The sequence below is a fragment of the Pistacia vera genome, unplaced genomic scaffold (assembly GCF_008641045.1).
Source record: "Pistacia vera cultivar Batoury unplaced genomic scaffold, PisVer_v2 Contig897, whole genome shotgun sequence".
Lineage (NCBI taxonomy): Eukaryota > Viridiplantae > Streptophyta > Magnoliopsida > Sapindales > Anacardiaceae > Pistacia > Pistacia vera.
This window is the reverse complement of record NW_022196775.1, coordinates 113,785-135,080: the sequence shown is the minus strand read 5'-3', so window position 1 is coordinate 135,080 and position 21,296 is coordinate 113,785. Positions and strand designations below refer to the sequence as shown.

General features: G+C 35.0%; 1 non-coding gene across 1 annotated transcript; it reads right to left on the bottom strand.

Moving 5' to 3' along the window:
* Positions 1–4,768: 4,768 nt before the first annotated feature.
* Positions 4,769–4,875, bottom strand: LOC116119629. The gene has a single exon (XR_004126420.1). It is a non-coding gene; the product is annotated as a small nucleolar RNA R71 (small nucleolar RNA).
* Positions 4,876–21,296: the final 16,421 nt, after the last annotated feature.

Here is a 21,296-nt window from a genome sequence, read left to right as displayed (position 1 = left end):
GTATCCTCTATCAATTCCCACTATACACGAGCATCACCCCTAAATAAGAAACTGGCATGTTGAATCTTCTCCCGGTTTGTCATAGCGAAAAGTGTCATCATACGCTTTACTGATCTAAACCACTCATTTGCCACTATTGGGTCCACAGTACCCCTAAATTCTGACAGCTAGTGTTGACTAGGCAACCCATATATCAGCTCAATACGATTTTGCACTACCGGGGGTACCGGCCTCTCTCTCTCCTCTCTCCTCTCTAGGGGTCGGAGCCTCCCCAATTTTCTGCCAAGACTTGCTGTATAATATTACAAATCCTTGCTTCATCGAGGACAAGGGGAGTCGATTTTGGAGGGTTAGAAGGTTCATCCATGCTCATTTCCTTCCTACTGCTTCCTCGGGTTCTACATCTCATCTACATAAACCAACACTTTTAGTCAACTCAATTAACTCATCTACGACAAGTGTGGGAAGAAATAACTGACAGCGGTCGGCTACAGAACATCAACGTGGTACGAGAGGCACACTATCAAATCCCAAAACCTTCACTCTAATACCAAAAATGTAGTAATTTTTTTCTAGCTAGTATACTCGTAAAATAATCAATAAAACTCATTAAATAAATAAATAAATAAATAAATATATATATATATATAAAAGAAAATACACATATAAACGAGTAATAAAGTATGGGCCCATATTTAATTTTTCTTTATATACAAATATACTCAAAATAGCAACTTGACAGTGTAGCCCAACCCTTCCACTGCGTGATGTTCCAAGCGACCGCAACTCACCTATTACCTGCAAAAACAACAAAGTGAGCACTAATTGCTCAGTAAGTAAACCCGCTATGCTACCCTTCTCTCTCCGTTGCTCAAGTTCTGAATTTTCTTTCCTTATATCACACTTCCCGATTATTCTCTAATCTTTCTCTGTTCTTCTCTCTATGCTTTCTCTATTCTTTCTCATTCTTTCTCTATTTTGCCCTCTGTTTTTCTCTCCATTTTCTAATTCTTCACTACTCGTGATAATGAGCATGGTCTTATGCATATTCATGATGCAAATGCACAAATGCATAGATTATGCATTTTCTTTTCTATTTTTCTTATTCTGTTTTCTGTTTCTTTTTCTTTATTTCTTTCTTTCATTTCTAGTCTTTCTTTCTATTCTTTATTTTCTTTCTTTCTTTCTATTCTTTCTTTTCTTTCTTTCTATTCTTTCTTTCTATTCTTTCTTTCTTTCTTTCTTTTCTTGCCGATTGGACTCGGTTGAGGCATGGATTTGGAACCCTGGCTGTGTGAGTGAATTCTCTAATTCTAGGTACACGCACTTCTAACGGACTGTACAATTCTTCTTTCTGAATTCTGAGGCCGCTCACTAAAGGCGGCGTGCATGTGGGGGCTATGTCACTAACGGGCTCCCCATTGTAACAACCTTCTCTTCTTTTTATCTTTTTACACTTCTTTAAATAAAAATTCAGATTTGAATATCTTTAATATTCTCATTTCTTTCTATTTTCTCTTTAACATAATTTAGTGCTTTTTCATGCTCTTATGAATATGTATGCATGTAGATGGTTTCATGCTTATAATTCTTTCTAAATTCTCATGTTTAGATGCAATTATGCATTATGGAATGCAAACATGTCATTCTCTACCATCTACAAACTCATCCCAAAGTAACACATAATCATACTCATACATGCACTTCTCTTTGACATTTCATCAAACAATTCATGTGCACAAATCAACACTAATTTGCTACACTTCTATCTCTCTTCTAGGCCACCAAAAATTTGGAATAACATCCTCCATAATTAACGCCAAATCTACTGAAAATACACACTCCAAAATTTCCACTTCAGTTCTTCCGAATTTCATCCAAACATTCATCAAGTATTAAATATACCAACACAACTTCTCATGGATAAGTTCTAATCATCATTCAACACCAAATCCATCAACAATTCTACACATAACACATATATATGCATAAAGAAAATTCTCTACACAACATAACTTAAATCATACTTAGGGTAGGATTTACTTACCTTTGATATGAGCAATCCAACCCTTTAAGAATCTTCTTTGATCAAACTTTCTTCTTCTTAAATCCTATGAGTACAAACCATCAAAATTTAACACTTTAAAAATGAAAAATCACTTCTTAGTGCAACGATCTTACCTAAAGATGCTTGGGAATGAGAATCCACTCAAAAATACCCAAAATCTATGAATTTCTTTTGAAAAAGAAGTGAAGAAATTGAGAGGATTTGGAGGAGAAGATGGCATGAAAATGGGTTGAAGAGTGGCTAGGGTTTCACTCTTCAATCCTTGATATAACATAAAATTATATATTAGTTTCCCATTTTGCCCTTGTACGTTCTTTAAAATTCCATTTATGTCTCTTAGCCAAGTACCATAATGGCCTCATTTTTATTGCATTCTTCATGAAATTCTATCTCTTTTCACTCCCCACAATTTCAACTAATTTTGAGTGAAAATACCATTTTACCCTTAATGCAAGTTAAAGGCATTTTCTTCACATTTTCACAAAATAACTTTAGCAAAAAAATCAACTAAAGGTATAAGAGCATAAATTAAATTACGTACCTCCATCTGGGCGTTACACTTCAGAATAATACTAGGGCTATGGACGTTTCTAGAATGGCCACCGATAAGAGCTTGAAAATACACATTTTTTTAGTGGTTTATGGGGATTAATTGTGGGAAATTAGGCTTAATTTAGTAAAGTTGCTTAATATTTTCATAATTGCCTTTTATGGGATCACGGGTGTTTTTGAGTGTTTTTCAAGTTACTGGTGCTTAAATGTTATGCTCAGATGAAGAATCATTTTGGAAACGGAATGAGTGACAATTGGAAATAAACGGATCAAGAATCGGAGTTCAATTGAAGAAGTTATGGAAGTTGAAGTAAAGAGAAGATTCTTGATTACGTTCCAGCTTGTGCATGCCTTGGTATTTTGAAAATATCTTGAGCTTTAGAATCAGATTTAGACTATTCTTGGACCGTTGGAAAGCTGATTCATAGGACTAAATTTCATATGTTTACAACTTTTCCAAATTCCATCGTTATCAAGTCCAAAAATCAACATCTCTGAAGAATAGTGGAATGATGCGGGAAGAAGGACAACAGCTACTGTGCCGCGGCACACTTTTTCTAGTAGCTACTGTGCCGCAACACAATGCCACGGCACAGTCACGGAAGTCACTAACTTGTTATCCATTTTTAGCCAGGAGAATAGGGTTAAGGGTTCCAAATCAAATAGAATTAAGGGAAAACAAACCATAACCCCTTTTGGGATATAAAAGTAAAGCTTTTGGCATTATTTTGGGGATTCTTGGGTGAGAAGAAAGGGAGAAAAATCTGCAGAGAAGAGAAGTAACATAAATTCTGGAGCTTTGATTCACAATATAGAGAAGTTTTCCTTGTTCTTTTCTTATAAACTCATGATGAATGTTTTAATAAAGATGATTGCTTCTTTCATGTTTATTATGAACTAAATTTATTCTCTAGGGCTAAGATGTAGCCCAATCTCTTGATTATGTATTGATCTTTGATTGTTAATTTTTATTAAGAATTCTTCCTAAGTTTTACTATTATTCCTAATGCTTTTGATTTTTAAGGACCCAAGAATTGAATGAACTAATGGACTAGGTTGAGATCAAGAGATGATACTTAGTTGGTCTACGGTAGTAAAACCATAGGTTAAGCGAACGCTAGAGATAGGTTACCGCGACTTGTGAGGTTTTGGTAAACTCCATGGAGCGTAATGATCTCCAATTGCTTAAATCTGATTAGAGATAATTCGGGTTAGTAATTAGGAGTTAATTTGATAATTGTTCGAGAGAAAGTTATTTGAAATTTAGGGAGTTTGACCTGTAGGAAGAGCTTAACAAAATTAGCATGAGAGATCGATGCATATGAATAAGAGTTGGTGTGAAGTCTATGCCCTAGGTCTAGTCATCTTGTTTTTACCCCAAGGTTTATTTTAATTGTTCTCTTTTTAATTTCAATTGTTAATTTTTTTTTTAATTTAGGTTTTCCTTGATAAAATTTGGATTGATCAAATAGTAATAGGATAGTTTAATTGGTAATTGATAATAGTAATTCCCTTGGGTTCGATATCCGTACTTATACACTTTATTACTTCCACGATTTTGTACACTTGCGAAAATCTACAACAAGTTTTTAGCACCATTGCTGGGGAATTGCTTTTTTATTATCAATATCAATACAAGCTATTTAGTTGCTAATTTAGTTTGTAATTTATGTATTTATTTATTTTGTTTTTAGTGCTTTAATTTTTGTTTCTGTATTTTTAGTGTTGGATCGTACAGAGGATTTAGGTTCAATGGCAGATACAGGAGGAGAAGAAGTTCAAAGGGCACTTAAGGATTATTCAAGACCTACAATTGAGGGATGTGCTTCTAGTATTAGGAGACCACTGATTCAAGCAAATACCTTCGAGATAAAGCCAGACATTATTCAGATGATACAACATTCGATTCAATTCGCAGGGTTGTCTAACGATGATCCTAATTTGCATATTGTAAATTTTCTGAAGCTATGCGATACATTCCGACATAATAGGGTATCTGATGATGAAATTAGGTTAAGGCTTTTCTCATTCTCTCTTAGGGATAAAGCTAAGGCTTGGTTAATTTCTCTACCACCTAGAAGTATCACTACTTGGAATGAGTTAGTTCAAGTGTTCCTTGCGAAGTATTTTCCGCCGATCAAGTCTGCCAAGATGAGGAGTGACATCACAAATTTTTTCCAACAAGATATGGAGTCACTTTATGAAGCTTGGGAGAGTTATAAGGATCTCTTACGGAGGTGTTCTCACCATGGGTTACCAATATGGTTGTAAGTGCAAATATTTTACAATGGGTTGATGCCAAATATACAAGCCATGGTAGATGCTGCTAGTGGGGGAGCCTTGAATAGCAAAACGTGGAGGAAGCCTATAAGCTGATTGAAGTGATGGCAAGCAATAACTATATGAGGCCTTCAGAGAGAAATTCAACAAGGAAAGTAGCGGGAGTGCATGAAGTTGATAGCTACACTGCGTTGGCTGCTCAACTTTCAACCATCCAAAAGCAATTAGGAGTTGCCTTAAAGGTAAATGCTATTGAAACTCGTTCTCTAACTTGTGAATTTTGTGCAGAGAATCATTTGTCAGGAGATTGTCAAGTAAGGAATCCATTTGCTCCACCTCAATAAGCAAATTATGTCAACAATTTTCAAGGAGGGCAAGAGAATCCATATTCCAATACATATAATCCAACATCGAGGAAACACACGAACTTTTCAGGGAGAAACAACAATGAGCAAAAACAACTCCTATTTTTCAACTTCAAGAGCCAAAATCTAATTTAGAGAATGTGTTGACCAAGTTCATTGAAGCGACAAGCAAGAGGTTTGAGAAGACTAACGTCCTAGTTCAAAATCGATCAGCCTCTATTAGGAACCTTGAGACTCAAATTGGGCAAATCCACAATATTCTAGCGGGAAGAGTTCAAGGAATGTTTTCGAGTGATATTAAGAAGAATCCAAAGGAGCAACTCAATGCCATCATGTTGAGAAGTGGTAAGGAGTTGAAAGAATCAAGAAAAGCTGAAGAAACTAAGGAAAAATCTAAAGACATGAAATTGGACAGAACCAACAATGCCTCAACACAATGCCTAGGCACAAAACCAGAACTTGAGAAGAGGCCCAAGATGTGAAGAAAGATGAAGCCTCTCTTTCGTATCTTCATAGACTACAGAAACAAAGATTAGACAACCAATTTGGTAAGTTCATGGATATGTTTAGAAGCTTACACATAAATATTCCTTTTGTAGATATGTTAGAGCAAATGCCGAAGTATGCCAAGTTCTTAAAGGAGATCATTACAAATAAAACGAGGTTTGAAGAACATGAGATAGTCATGCTCACCGAGGAATGTAGCGCATTGCTTCAAAAGAAACTACCACTGAAATTAAGAGATCCAGGGAGTTTTAATATTCCTTGCACAATTGGTAGTTTTTATTTTGATAAAGCTTTATGTGATTTAGGAGCCAGCATTAACTTGATGCCATTTTNGGTCTCATCAGAAATCCAGACACATACTCAGACGATTCCATCTCATCAGAGAGATAGTTGAGAGGAAAGACGTGCAGATTAGTAAAGTGCATACTGACGACAATCTCGCAGATCCACTAACAAAGCCTCTGTCGCAGCAGAAGCATGACAGGCACTTGAGATCATTTGGTATTAAATACATGAATGATTGGCTATAGTGCAAGTGGGAGATTGTTAGAGTAGATGCCCTAGAGCCAATCAATTATTGTAGAATTGACTCTTTGTAATAATGTTCATTAATCAATAAAAGGCATTTTATTCTATATCGCGTAAATCATTATTATTGCAATACGTATTGATATATGTCCTTAGAATGGTAGAACCGTGACGAGGGTATCAAGTGTTTCAAATCTTGATAGTGAGAACCCTATCAGCACATATGGTGGCCATTCTAGGAACGTCCGTAGCCCCAGTATTATTCTGAAGTAAGGGCACAGATAATACGATAAGGCTATCATAGTGTTGAACGACCCTGTCAAAAGGTAGTGACTGATCTCACTTGTCAAGGTTGTTCGGTGACAACTTGGTGCAACACATGGGTGCTTGCTGTAGGCGATTACACCTCAGCAAGTTCACTGGACTGACCCACCAGAGAATTCCATATGGATGGCAACCCCAGTGTCTATGGAACAAATCCTCTAACGAATGGTGGTGCATGTGATCCTTAGACTTGAGATCACCAGAGTGCCTTGTGCACCAATTGGTGTAGTTTGACACTAGCCTAACGCAGTTCTATTCAAAGCTGTCAATACGGTAGTGATTGGCTGCATCAAGGAGTGTATCAAGACTATGGTGGATTGACAGAGGATTCATCACTCCCGGATACTGGAGAAGTTATCTCACAGCGCAATTCAGTATATGGCAATGACACTAAAACTGTGGCCACAGTAGGATTGAGTTGTTGCTCTATCCAGTTTATAATACAGGTCATTGGTCCAGAAACTGAATACATAATATCGAGAGTAACCGAAGGTTGACACTATTTCTATCCCTTCGTCTCCTCGAGATAACGTATGATGAAAAGATCGAATTGCACAGTAACTATGTCGTTGACAGGTAGCTACTTTACTGAATCCGAATCTATCCGGTGGCCATGATGCCTTGCTATGGGCCAATCTTGGTCTGTGTACTAGTGAGATGATTAATTGGTATTAATTGTGATACTATACACTGCTGGTATGATGAGGAGCCTATGGGTCACGCACATAGAAGATAATTTAAGACTGAAGAAGAAAGAAAGGCGTTTTCGTCTTTTTAGGTGAAAGGGTATTTTGCTAATTTCACAGTGTAATTAAATTTGCTGAGGTCGTAGCCTTTATTTAATTTATTAGAAAAATTAAATAAGTGAAATTACGTTTAAATATGTGTTCGCATATATTTAATTAAATTATCATTATTGTTAAATGTTAATATATAGATTAAATATATATTAATTGAGTTTAATTGAGATAATGATTAAATAAACAAAATATCTAATTAGGGAGTGTTTGGTAACATGGGGTGTTTGGGTTGGAGCCAAAGCCTATTCCATATGGGAATAGGGCATTAAAATAACACTATAAAAGAAAAGTGTTAATTGAAAGACGATAGAGATTTTTTTCATTTTAGTTCATTTTTCATTGTAAAAGTGAAATACACAACAACCCCATTTTCTTCTCCCACGGCAGAATTCATTCTTGCCCAGAATCAATTTATTTGATTTGTCTTCTTGATTCTTAAGGCTAAGGAGGATCTAGCAAATCCCTCCTTAGTTCTTTGTGATTGTGTTCATGTAGACTACGTGGGTTTGATCCTACACTTGGATCGGTAGCAAAAACATTCATTGACAAATTTGGAGGAGCCTCCAACGTGCGTATATTTTTCTAAACTCAGATTATTTTTCTGCAGATTCTTGTATTTATATAAATTGTAAAATTATATCCTTGATCTTGGCTCAAATGGGAACGATCCTTGTTATTATGATTTTTGTTTTTCCGCTGCGTAGCGGGTCGTTTACTAACAGCGGTATCAGAGCCTAGGGTACTAAATTTTACAGCTTTTATGTGTATGGTTGATAACATGTATTTGATGATAATATGTTACCATATTGAATATGCGTAAAATCTGTCTTAAAACATGTTTTAAGAAATTGATTAGTCGATTAATTTAATTGTTGATGAACTACAAGTTTGGTTTAATACATGATGGATTTTTTGGTTGAAATCAGTATGTTTGATAGATTGAAAATCCATGTGAGTGTATATGATTACTGTATGAATAGATCCAGAGCTACATATCTGTGTATGCTCGCCACAGCAATATAACCCATCGCTGCAGCGAGCGTTGTTCACACTAGTGTTGGTGACGAAACCAGCGCTCGTCACGGTCGACGATCGTCCTCTGGATGAGCACTGTATGAAAAACAGCGCTCGCCACGGCAATCTAACACATCGCCGCGGCGATCGTTCTTAGGATTGGCATTGTACCAAATCGCCTCGATGAACGTACGTTGAGCATGAACGTCAAGTAATCAATGCATGCTACAACGATCTAACTCATCGCTGAAGCGAGTGCACTTCTGAGTGCAAAGGGGGCCAGAATGTAAAGTTTCAAAACTTTTAGACCAAACACCAGTTTTGTAAATTATCAGGGGATAAATGGTAATTAACCCAAAAATTTCAAAAATTGATTGTTTTTGAAATATTTGCTTTGTTCTTGTTTGTATATTGCATGGAGTCCAGTACATGAGCCTTAGACCTAAGGGTGAATGTTTTAAAATATTTTTTTGTATGTATGATTGTATAATTTATTAAATAGGGCATGCGTGTCTTGCCTTTCTCCTCTTCTCGATGTACATTCTCTTCTCATCTAATTCCCCTCAAATGTAAATCAAGGTTTCTAAATTTATTGATGTAAAGAATTTGTATAATTATTTTTATTGTAAATTTAGAATGATATTTTTAAAATGTACTTGAAGACGGAGTAAAGGACGAGGCAACCATACTTGAAGACTCAAGATGTTTATTACAGAACCCCTAGGTGACCCACCGATTCCTCTAGGCTTGAGGAAATTGGTTTTAGTTAGGCCTTGTACTGACACGTTTTAAATTGTGTTTAGAAAGCATGCTAAGGTTGAATGTTAAATAACATGCCAAACAATGTCATTCTAACAAAGATAATAATCTGGTGAGACATTAAATAACAAACCCCTCAACTAAAGTATATTAAGTCACGTATGCCTTCCATGACCATGGCTTTAATCAAACCACTATTCATCGAAACCTTTTTCGCCAAAGCGAAGGGTACACTTCTACCAGTGGGAGGTTAAAATGCATTGGAGTTTTCCTTAATGGTGGTGGGTCGACTTAAAATGATAGTATTGTTGTTCGCCAAAGCAAAGATTGATAAACACGTCATAGGCATAGTAGAGCAGTACATATATTATGTGTACGTGATGACATGTAGTGTCCACTCTACTGATACTAAGAATCACACTTGAGGACGATGGCATATAGTGTCCATTGGATTGTGTGATTGGCTTGTTGGCTTTTTCACATTTGAGGTTGATAGTAGGAGCTATCAGCTGGTGTAGATTAAGTTTGTTGGCCTACCTAATCAACTCATTTTGGCTTGTTCGCCAAAGCGAAGGTTTGAAATGAGCAGGATGGGATCTCGGTCCACTAGGAAAGTTAACGGGCTTTCCAAAGTTAATGGTGAAGGCTATTGACTTGAGTAAAATAGTGGGAGCTTCGTTTAATAAAAGATCATATTAAACAATAATAATGAACATGGTAATAAAGGTTACGTATTCTGCACTTGTAGATTCACTTAAAATTGGGCAAAATGATCCCAACATCGCAGCGACAAATCATCGATGCAATAAATCATTGAACTGGGAGAGAAATGGAATGGTGAATATTTCATTGACTGGTATAGAAGTATAAACAATGTACTTCAGTCAAGTGATAGATTATACACCATTGAGAAAGCTCTATCACCAGAGCCTGCTGATAGTTCTATCCATGAGACTGGGTATGTATATGTGAAGCATACACATGATGCAAAAGCAGAAATGACTAGATACATTGTGCTTGCATCAATGGCACCATTACTGCGACAGCAGTGCCAGAAAATGGATTTAGCTTCTATTCTTCATTTTATTCATAGAAATGAGAAGCATATGGTGTCTCGATCATTTTTCAGATGTAGGATGGAAGAGGGTACCAAAATTGGCGATCATATACTCAAGTGGATCGAGTATATGAACAAGCTTGAGATTTTAGGATGTGGACTGAATAAAGGTTTAGCGATAAACCTAATATTATAGTCTTTGCCAGATTCTTATACTCAATTTGTCTATGACTTCATTGAGGAAGGTAAGAAGAATACCTTTTCCGAGCTTCTGCATATGTTGAAGGCTGCTGAGTCAGGCATGAAAATGTCAGAAACATTGACGTTGGTTAAAGCCAGCTCAAGTGAAAAGGAAGGGACTCAGAAGTCATTGGAAAGAATGATTACAGAAAAGAAAGGCGTTTGTCCTCACTGTGGGAATCCCAGCCACTGGAGGAAACATTACGAGGCCTTCATAGCAAGAGGGAAGAAGAATGTTACTTCTTCATCAGGTACGTTCTTGAGATTAACTTCTCTCGTAAACATCTAGTTGACATAATATGTGGTTCTCACATTTGATTGATGTGCAGGAACTACGGTAGAGTAGATTGCTCACCAAGGGAGAGGTGAGAAGTGGACCTACCAGTTGGAAATGAAGCACGTGCTGCTACATTTGCTGTAGATCTTATCATCTGATTTAGCCGATTGGCTCATTTCTTAAAACTCATGGATTATTATGATTCTTTCTTCAATTTCTAGAAATTATATTTCTGTGTCCACTTAGGACAAATGAGAATATTAGTTTACTAATGGACTATTGTCCTTGAGTCTAAATAATATTCTTTATGGAACTGTTTCATAATAATATGTTCTTTAAGAAAGATGATAAGGATAATCTCAAAATGACAATTATGCCAACTTTGGCAAGTTGAACTAAACAAACCTAAAGGAATATGAGATAGTATCACAACTCACCTCTCCGTATACACCCCAACACTATTGAGTGTCAGAAAGGAGGAATATGACCTTACTTGACATGGTTAGTTCCATGATGAGTTTTAGTGATTTACCTGCATCGTTCTAGGGTTATGCCCCAGGGATTGAGACTCACGTTTTGAACCTTGTGCCGTCAAAGTCTATAGATAAGACTCCATATGAGCTATGGAGTGGGCGAAAGCCCAACTTGTCTTATCTAAGGATTTGGGGTTGCGAAACTTATGTTAAGAAATTGACTTTGAACAAGTTGGGCCCAAAATCTTGTAAATGTATATTTGTGGGGTATCCAAATGAGACCAAAGGATACTACTTCTACCACCCGGAAGAGTGCAAATTTTTTGTTGCTCGATCTAGTGTTTTCCTAGAAAAGGAATATTTTCTAAGAAGTACTAGTGGAAGAAAAGTAGAACTCGATGAAGTTCTAGAACCACAAAATATACTAGACGAAGGATGGGATGATGTGCCACAGGAAGTGGTTGAGCATCATGAGAAGGTTACTCCACAACTTGTGGATCAAAGTGAACCAACTCAGGTAGCACAGAAGCTACGTAGATCTGGAAAAGTACACCATGAGCCCGAGAGATACAGTTATCTTGTGACTCAACATGGTGACGTACTAGTCTACCAAGACAATGAACCCAGAACCTACGAGGACGCTATATCAGATCCAGATTCCATTAAATGGCTTGAAGCCATGAAATCTAAGATGGACTCCATGTACTAGAACCAAGTATGGTCTCTGGTGGAACCACCTGAAGGGGTAAAGCCCATTGGGTGTAAATGGGTCTTCAAGAAGAAGATTGACATGGATGGCAACGTGCATACTTATATAGCACGGTTGGTTGCCAAAGGTCTCAAACAACTTCATGGCATTGACTATGAAGAAACCTTTTCACCGGTTGCCATATTAAATCCATCCAGATTATGCTTGGAATTGCTGCATATCATGACTATGAGATTTGGCAAATGGATGTCAAAACTGCTTTTCTGAACGGAAACCTTGAGGAGGATGTGTATATGACACAACTTGATGGTTTCGTTCTTGATAGTCAAGCTTATAAGGTATGCAAGTTGCAGAGATCCATTTATGGACTCATGCAAGCTTCAAGGAGCTAGAACATTCATTTTGATGAAGCCGTAAAAGAATTCGGTTTTATCAAGAACGAAGATTAGCCCTGTGTTTACAAAAGGTGAGTGGGAGCGTAGTAGTATTCCTAGTGTTGTATGTCGATGACATACTTCTGATCGGGAATGATATACCGAACTTGCAGTCGGTAAAGACTTGGTTATCCAAGTACTTCTCCATGAAGGACTTAGGAAAGCAGCCTACATCCTTGGAATAAAGATCTATCATGATAGATCGTGTAGGTTGCTCAAACTAAGTTAGAGTACATAGACAAGGTACTGAACGCATTCAGTGTAGAAAAAATCCAAGAATGGATTTCTTTTGATGGCATATGGTGTCTATCTCTGTAAGGATATGTGTCCTTAAACACACAATGAGAGAGATAGAATGAAGAGGATCCCACATGCTTCAGCAAGGGGATCCATTTTGTATGCTTAAATTGATATCTAATGTGCATTTAGCACTTGTAGTGGATACCAATTAGGCTCAAGTGAGCAATATGTCATGTACTTAGATTGATGTCTTATGTGCATTCAGCACTAGTAGAAGATATCAACTAAATCCAAGTGAATGACACTGGATGAGTGTCAATGGACATTCTTAAGTACTTGAAAAGGGCTTAAGAATATATATTCTTTTCTTGGATTATGGAGGAAAGATGAGCTCACTGTATGAGAATACTATGACGCTATTTCCAAACAGGAAAAGGATGATTATAGTTTGCAATTTGGGATTACACATTTTGTCTCAATGTAACTACAATGAGCTGTAAGAGCTCAAATTGGTGTACTGCAGTGGATTCTACATTTGATGCTAAGTATATCGCATTTTAATGCTGCCGTGTAGGCGGTTTGGAACAAAACGTTCATTATTGAACTTGATGTGATTTCAAGCATTGCTAATCCAGTATAGTTGTACTGTGATAGCAATGGAGCCATTGTTGTGGCTGAGGAATCACGGACTCACCAGTAATCCAAGCACTTACTTAATTGATTCATTTTGATCTGAAGGATCAATAAGAAAGGGAACATGCAGATTTGCAGAATACGTACTAACCCACTATTAAAGTTTCTGTTGTAGCAGAAGCATGATGGGCACTTGGGTCATTCAATGTTAAGTGCATGAATGATTGGCTATAGTGCAGGCACTTGGGTCATTCAATGTTGAGTGTATGAATGATTGGCTATAGTGCAAGTGGGAGATTGTTGGAGTAGGTGCCCTAGAGCCAATCAATTATTGTGGAATTGACTCTTTGTAATAATGTTCATTAATCAATAAAATGCATTTTATTCTATATCGCGTAAATCATTATATTTGCAATATGTATTGATATATGTCCTTAGAATGGTAGAACTGTGATGAGGGTATCAAGTGTTTCAAATCTTGATAGTGAGAACCCTATGAGCACATATGGTGGCCATTCTAGAAACGTCCGTAGCCCCAGTATTATTCTGAACTAAGGGCACAGATAATACGATAAGGCTATCATAGTGTTGAACGACCCTGTCGAAAGGCAGTGACTGATCTCACTTGTCAAGGTTGTTTGGTGACAACCTGGTGCAACACATGGGTGTTTGTTGTAGGCGATTACACCACAGCAAGTTCACTGGACTGACCCACCAGAGGATTCCATATGGATGGTAACCCCAGTGTCTATGGAACAAATCCTCTAACGAATGGTGGTGCATGTGATCCTTAGACTTGGATAACTGGAGTGCCTTATGCATCGATTGGTGCAGTTTGACAATAGCCTAAAGCACGTTCTTTCAGAGCTGTCAATACGGTGGTGTGATGGATGCAATAGGAGTATATCAAGACTATGGTGGATTGACAGAGGATTCATCACTCCGGGTACCAGAGAAGTTATCTCACGGCACAATTCAGTACATGGCAATGACACTAAAACGTGGCCACAATGGGATGAGTTGTTGCTCTATCAGTTTATAATACAGATCATGGTCTAGAAACTAAATACATAATATCGAGAGTAACCGAAGGTGACATCTTTCTGCCTCGTCTCGTCGAGATAACGTATGATGAAGGATCGTTACATGGTAACCATATCATTGACAGGTAGCTAGTTGCTGAATCCGAATCTATCAGGTGGCCATGATGCCTTGCTAAGGGCCAATCTTGGTTTGTGTATTAGTGAGATGATTAATTGGTGTTAATCATGATACTATACATGCCAGTATGATGAGGAGCCTATGGGTCATGCACATAGAAGATAATTTAAGAATTAGAAGAAAGAAGGGCATTTTCATCTTTTTAGGCAAAAGGGTATTTTGGTAATTCATAGTGCAATTAAATTTGCTGAGGTCGTAGCCTTTATTTAATTTATTAGAAAAATTAAATAGTGAAATTACGTTTAAATATGTGTTCGCATATGTTTAATTAAATTATCATTATTGTTAAATGTTAATATATAGATTAAATAATATTAATTGAGTTTAATGAGATAATGATAAAATAAATAAAATGTCTAGTTGGGAGTGTTTGGTAACATGGGGTGTTTGGTGTAGAGCCCAAGCCTATCCATATGGGAATAGGGCATTAAAATAACACTATAAAAGAAAAGTGTTAATTGAAGAAGATAGAGATTTTTTTTTCATTTAGTTCATTTTCATTGTAAAGTGAAATACAAACATCCCCATTTTCTTCTCCCACGGCAGAATTCATTCTTGCCCAGATCAATTTATTTGATTTCTTCTTGATTCTAAGGCTAAGGAGGATCTAGCAAATCCCTCCTTAGTCTTTGTGATTGTGTCATGGGACTACGTGGGTTTGATCCTATACTTGGATCGGTAGAAAAAACATCATTGACAAATTTGGAGGAGCCTCCAACGTGGTTATGTTTCTAAACTCGATTATTTTTGCAGATTCTTGTATTATATAAACTATAAAATTATATCCTTGATCTTGGCTCAAATGGGAACGATCTGTTATTATGATTTTTTTTTCCGCTAGTAACGGGTCGTTTACTAACAAGTTGTTTTGTTTCACCCATAATTCTTTTATGCACACTAAATTGGCCAAGAAAGGTGCATAGTTTGTTTTCTTTGACTAGATTCCCGATGAAGTTGGATACAACAAACAATATGCATGCTTATAAGATATCTCCATATAACTGTTGCGCACGAAAGGTAGTGTGGTTGTTCTCTCTGCACATTGAGGACATGATCATCTCTAACGTTGGGGTAAGGATATTTTTTTATGGTCAAACTGTTTTTTGTGCTTTGAATTATCTCTTTAAAAGCTTTGGGTGAAATTGTTTTAGGTAGGTTCTCATACATAAGTCAATGATAAGACCATGATAGTGAATTTGTAACATTGACATTTGATTAACTTTCGCGTGGTGTAAAGATAATAGTAGATGACAATTGCATTTAGTTATCACTCTCTTGGGAATGGGTTTGATTGGTTGAATAATTCGGAAACTTAGAGACTTTTATGTGTGTGTTTTATGGCAATAAATTTTTTGTGAAAATTGTGCATAAACTCTAGAACTCATTTGAAAACCACCTTGAGGCAAAATCCTAGAATCTGCATTGCTGAGGATACGATTTAAGCAATTTTCTTTGGAACGATTGAGCCTTTCAAGCCAACCTATATTTTATCCCTAGTTAACCCTCACTACAACATTACGCATTTCTAGCCATGGCGTTCATGTAGCTAAAAGTATGAATTTAGTAGCTAATCGTTTAGCTACAATGCAATCTTTTGTAGCTTATCGTAGCTAGAAGTGGCGTAGCTAAGATTTAGCCATGTAACTTTTTGCTTACGTAGCTAACAATTATATTTTTTGCTATAAATGAGATTATATGAACTAAAAACTAATGTTTTTGCCATAACAATAATAAGCTTGTAGCAAAAACTTTGCCTATAGCCACGGAAAATAGTCTGTGTAGCTATGTTTGCATTTTAGCTCACAAAATATAAATTTATACCTAAATCTTGAAAATTTCTGCTACAAAAATATATCCATAGCAAATATATTAACTTTTTGGCTACGTGACAGCTAAAATCGTAACTAAAAAAAATATCATTTGCCACATATATAGTGAATTTATAGCTAAATTTTAATTTTTTTGCTACAAACATATGAAAGTCATATCTGTATATGAAAAATATTGCTATAGACATAGTGTGTTAATAGCTAAATATTGAAATTACTTGCTATGAATATTTTCGATTTGTAGCTAAATATTATTAATATTTGCTATGGACATATGGAAGTCATATCTATATGTGAAATTCAGTTACTATGGACATAGTTTGTTCATAGCTAAATATTGAAATAACTTGCTATAAATACTTTTAATTTGTAGCTAAATATATAATTATTTGCTATGGAACAATAATTTATGTAAAAATTTATAATTTATTGCTTCAATTAAAATTAATTGTACAATTGCTACAATTAACAATTAATAATAATTAAATTTATAGGAATTCTTTTATATTAAATAGATAATACGACGTCATACGAAAATTTCTAACATAAAAAGTTATACATTAGCAAAGTCATTTCCAACCATAATTGTCTACTCATAAAATCCTTCATCCTAGTCATTTAAAATGTTATCAACTAATTTTCTTTACAAAAATGAATCTTCAATGTCATAGCAATCTTTCCTGACCATTTAAGAATTTCCACCAACCTGCAATATCAAATTTGAAAAAGAACTTAGATTAATCATAAGATTAATGTAATCATTGCATATCACTTTATGATTAATGTAAAAGCAAAAGGTTTTCATAGTATATAGCAATTTTCAAAATAACTTACAATTTCATCCAAAGGGATTTGGTTATTTATTGAAGATTGTTGACCTTGAGTTGTAAGCAGCGTCATGAACTTCTCTTCCCATGTCTATCATCTCCTCATTTGCTTTTTCACATCTTCTAATTTCTCATTTGCTTCCCTCTTTGCCTCCTCCACCCTTTCATTTGCTTCCTTCCTAGTTGTTTGTACTTGTTTCATAAGTTGTGCTTTAGTTGGTCTACTTCCAAAATATTCGGTAATACTTTTTCCTGGACCATAAGCACGCAAATAGCCATTCTTCTCTGGACCAAGGACCTCTTCAAATATTTCATCATCATTCAATAAGATTTGTCTTTCTACTTGTTGCTTTTTAATTGATCAAACTGTGACTACAAACAAATTTATGGTATTAGCTTGGATGTGTGTGGCGTAATAAAAATCAATAAGTAGTTAAAGAGAATACAAAGCTATTACAATAATGTCTTCTGTAATGGATTCAACTTGCTTATCTTTCTTTCTTTTGCGAGATTCTATCCAAACTTCAACACGAGAAGGAGCATATCCATTTTTCTTTTGCTGTCATAATAAAAGTTATGAACATATTGATTAAAATAATGAATGTGAATTATTAAACTTAATCTAATATTTGAAAGCAAATTCATACCATTTGACATCTGAGTCGAGCATAACTTTTAGTTCCTGTGTAAGGAGGTATAGACCGCTTTGATCTATTTGTCTTATTCTTGTTACTCCTTTCCTGTATAATGATAAAATAAACAAAATAGTGGTGTTTTGGTAAAAGGAATGGTGGAGGATAAAAATATAGATTATTATGGAGTTCTTAATGAAATATTGAACTTCAATATTTGAATGAAAAACGGATGTGTTATTTAAATGTGATTGGTGGGATGTTCATGTGATTGGAAGAGGTGTGAAGAAAGATAAGTATGGTTTTGTTAGTGTTAATACAGCTCGAAAATTATATACAGATGAACCATTTGTGCTTGCATCTCAAGCACAACAAATATTCTATGTTAATGATGGTTCCAATCCTAATTGGCTTGTTGTTTAAAAGGTCGTCGGATAGCTTTTATGACCTACCATGTGGTGAAAAATCATCTATTGATGAGAAGCTTTCCAACAGGATAGCTCTAAAATAGATCATCAAATTACAAATATGTTTGAAGATGATGGTGACTTAATCAATTGGAAGAGACATGAGATATCTGCTTCTAGTAGTGCGATTGTTGATGATGATCATAGTGTTGATGAAGAGAGAGATGCTGAAGACATTGATGATAGTGACATTGATGATGAGGATTTGCTCATATAGATTATTAGATTGTTTGTTACATTTTTTTTCTAATCTTTTATATTATATTTGTTTGAAAGCTTCGAGATTTTGATACGTTTTTATTGTTTAAATGATTGTACGATTTGAGTTCAATCCCTTTATTTTACAAATTATGTTTTCAATTTTATAAAGTTTTATGGTTATACAATTCAATAATTTGCTTTTCATATTAATACTTTGTGAAGTGAGACAGGTTTTGATAAATATATTAATGGTGGTTTTGGTTATTTTGATATATACACCAAGTTATATAAAACTTATCTTCATACAACCAACTATTTTTTATTAAATGTATAATAATTTAAATAGTTTCATTAACGTTGTCATCATCGTCATCTAAAATATACATACAAGTTCATATATAAAAATATGTAACATTATCAATTTTTATAATATCTCATATCTCATACCTAAAATCACTTACATTTTATAAAGTGTTAGTTTTAAATCATCATAGAAAAGACAAAAACCTTAGAGATCCTTTAAAATACAATTTTTATTTTACAAAAGCTCACACTCTTAGCTCGCTAAAGAGTTTTTTAAGTTAGCTATTGGTTTAAGGTTCCATTTACTATTGATCTTAGTGGTGTGATTATCACTATATTTGACTATAACTATTTAATTCATAAGTAATAAAAGATATAATTACTTACAAGATAAATTAGAATATCTATAGCTACATACTATAAGGATTGTAGCAAATTAATTTTCACATTCTTTATTTGCTACAAATTCAAATAATTTTAGCTAATACACACATATTAAATATATATTGAGACTAGTAGCTAACAATGATACTAAAATGTTGTCACTACCATGAAAATAAAATTTGTATAGCTAAATACCTTAATGAGCTACAAATTTAATATTTTATAGCTAATGTATAAATAATAGCTATATAAGTAAAATTGTAGCTAATAATGATACTATAGCTACGTACATAAAATGTTTATAGCTAATACATTAATTAGCTACAAATCTCAATATTTATAGCTAATACACAATAATAGCTATATAGTTAAAACTCATAGCAAATAATGATACTATATGCCATGTAAATGAATATTTATAGCTAAATACATTAATTAGCTACAATGTTTTACCATAGCTAATACATTGTAGCTAAATGAATAGCTATTGCCACAATTTTAATAAATTAAAGCAATAGATGATATTAGCTTCGAGGGAGAAATTCTTATGACTAAAATTATTTCAATTAGCATAAATATTGACTTTTATAGCTGTAAATATGTATTTGCTATAGTTTTTTTTCGTAGCTAATTTTCGTAGCTATATGTGTATATTGTTGTAGTGCCTTTGAGCCTATATATACACTTGGTAAGCCTTATTATTTTTTTGTGTTAAACCTACTATATCTCACCTTGACGAGGAAGCCTAAAACACTTTCCGACCCATCTATTGTGAGAGACTTAATTTAGGGTGACTTATATGAAAAAATCATGAAAAGAAGTGTGGTAGAAGAAAATGATATATCTTTTGGACCACAACCTAAGTATGTGCAATGAGATAGGTTGGGGTTGTGAAAAGAAAGATGGAAAAAAAAAAATGATACTATAAGCAAGGTGGGATAGACGAATTTTTTTTGAGTTACTATCTTCCTTAAAAAAAAAAAAGCAAAAAAAAAAAATTTTTGCAGAAAAATAGGAAGAAGTAGTTGGGGAGAAGAACTTGAAATGAGGTACATTACATGAGGGTTTGTGCTAATGTTGGAAGGAAGAGTTCAATCAATGTGAAAGGATAGAGGGTGAATGAGAAGGGAAGCAAGAAAGAGATTGTTCATGGTCATTTACTGTAAAATATTAAGTCTTTTATATTTTGTTAAAAATTCCTTTCCATTCTTTCATAAACCATTACCCTAGACTAACGTTACAACCATGAGAAAGACCTAATGATCTGAGGTAGTTAGTTGATTCTACATTAGTGGATAGTGGTTTGAAAAGTGAGCCTATGGAGTTTGATTGCACATTTGTTTTATTTTCGTACTTTGCCTATGGAAGCTATGCATAAAATCATCTGGGTTTTTTGGATGAATGGTTTGTGAATGATTATGAGAGAGTTAATAACAAAAGTGTAGTTGAAATTCACTTATTCTTTGCATTTGCTTGTTGTTAATTATTCGATTTGTTCACATTGACACAATTTTTGAGACGATTATATGTATGAATCCTAAAATGTTTGTTTGAGTCTTTAGTTTTGAGTCTATGTGAGGTTAGGTTTGGATGTTTGTAGGTATCATCGCTGGAAACCCTCACGACACTAAAACTCATCCAACTAGGGCCGCCTAAGGGTTTAAAGGCGGCCCTAGTGGGCGTTACATTTCAGAACAATACTAGGGCGACGGACGTTTCTAGAATGGCCACCTTATGTTCTCATAGGGTTCTCACTATCGAGATTTGAAACACTTGATACCCTCGTCATAGTTCTACCATTCTAAGGACATATATCAATACATACAATGACGATTTACGTGATATAGAATAAAATATCTTTTATTGATCAATGAACATTATTACAAAGAGTCAATTCTACAATAATTGATTGGCTCTAGGGCATCTACTCTAAAAAAGCGTCTCCTACTCTAAAAAAGCGTCTCCCCTAAAAGGGGTTTAAAGAGAAGAGGTGGTGAAGTTAGGTACCATTTTAGTTGTTGTAGGGCTTCTTCACAGGCTGAGGTCCATTCAAACTCCTTTGATTTCTTAAGTGTGGCAAAGAACAGGTGGCATTTGTCAGCCAACCGAGAGATGAATCTACTCAATGCAGCTACTCGACCAGCCAAACACTAGACATCGTTGATGCTTGTA